Source organism: Dipodomys spectabilis, unplaced genomic scaffold (genome assembly GCF_019054845.1).
Source record: "Dipodomys spectabilis isolate Male_0828 unplaced genomic scaffold, ASM1905484v1 ptg000481l, whole genome shotgun sequence".
NCBI classification, from domain to species: Eukaryota; Metazoa; Chordata; class Mammalia; order Rodentia; family Heteromyidae; genus Dipodomys; species Dipodomys spectabilis.
This window is the reverse complement of record NW_024871158.1, coordinates 711361-713142: the sequence shown is the minus strand read 5'-3', so window position 1 is coordinate 713142 and position 1782 is coordinate 711361.

Here is a 1782-nt window from a genome sequence, read left to right as displayed (position 1 = left end):
CACTGAGTTCAGATCCTCACATTGCCAAGCATGATGGAGAACACATCTACAATCTAGATTCTATGTGATAGGATGTAAACAATGTAATAAATGGTAGAGGTGTCATCAGAGTCAGTAAAAATAAATGGTAAATAAATGAATAAAATGAGAAATAAAATTTATAAACACACCAAACACAATATGGACTGAACATCTGAACGTAAGTATAAATCCTATCATTAAAATGTATATATGAAGTATCTTTTCCAGGACTAAGGCTTGAATTCAGTCCCCCTAGGAGGAGGGAATGGCGGGAGATCCTGAGATACTCGTTTCTGGACCTAGGAAGAGCCGTGGCATGCGAAAGATCTCATCCTTGAATGAGTAGTTCATGCATGATGTGAGTAGGAAATGGTACATAAGACTCATGGGGTATAGATTATTTGTAAAGAAGAGTTGATGAAGCATGACAATAATCATCATATACATGAAATGGATGCATCAGAAAATAGGTACTCACAGATTGGATTTCATCACAGGTCACCACAATCCTACTCTATACAAATATGTACTTATTTGCATTCTACCTTCAGCTTATGAATAGATGACTATTGTGCTCCCCATTCTCCCCACAGTGGGGCTCAAACTCAGGTACTGGAAATGCCTAGCTCTTTGTTGCTCACAGGCTGGTGTGCTCATGTGGACCCATTCACCAATTGTGCCTGCTAGGCCCCGAGTTCAAATCCAAGCCCTGCCAAAAGATTCATCTTTGTGTCAGAAGTCAATTGTTGCATCTATTTTCCTTTCCTGTGCAAGTCCTGGGTCTCAGCTAGGATGCAGAATGCATGGGCCACCCTCTGATCATGGGAATAAGTTGTTATCCATGTCAGTCCAGTTATACCTGTCATCATATATGTAAGAAAATACACAATACATCCATGAATAGCATACAAAATAAACACAACAAGTACACTCAATGCACGATGCAGTCCAAACACGGATGTGAATATACATCCCATGTTTCAATGATGCATTGAGGACTATTTTTGCCTCCCTGTGGCTTTATCTCAGTTCCTAGGAAAAGCCCATCTCCTTAGTGGCTCACAGTCTGGTGTGATCATGTGGACCGATTGGGCAGTTGAGCCACCTAGGCCCCGAGTTCGAATCCCAGCACTGCCAAAAATTCACCCTGATGTGAGAAGCCAGTCGTTGCACCTGTCTTCCTTTGCTGCGCAAATTCTGGGTCTCAGCCAGGATGACTACACCAAACGCAAGATGCAGTCCACCCATGTTTGGAAATATAGATCCTTTGTTTAATTATGAATTTATGACTATATTGCCCTCCCACCAGGGCTCAATCTCGGGTCCCAGGAATGGCCTAGCTCCTTAGAGGCTCACAGGCTGCTGTGCTAAACATGACCCATTCACCAATTGGGCCTGATAGGCCTTGAGTTCAAATTCCAGCAATGCCAAAAGATTCATTCTGATGTGAGAAAACCAAGGTTGCATATGTTTTCCTGTTCTGTGAATATCCTGGGTCTCATTGAGGATGGAGTATGTTATATAAGCAAATCTATAGCCATGGGAATAGGTTGTCATCCATGTCAGCACAGTTATATCTGTCACCATATTCAATAAAATGCACAATACATCAATGAATAAGACACAAAATAAAAAGAATAACAACACTGAATGCAAGATGCATACCACTCCTGTAGGTAAAGAGAGATCCTATGTTTAAAAAAGGTAGGCTTGCGATTTTGTCCAGTGCTGGGGCTTCAAATCAGGCCCTAGACCAGGCCT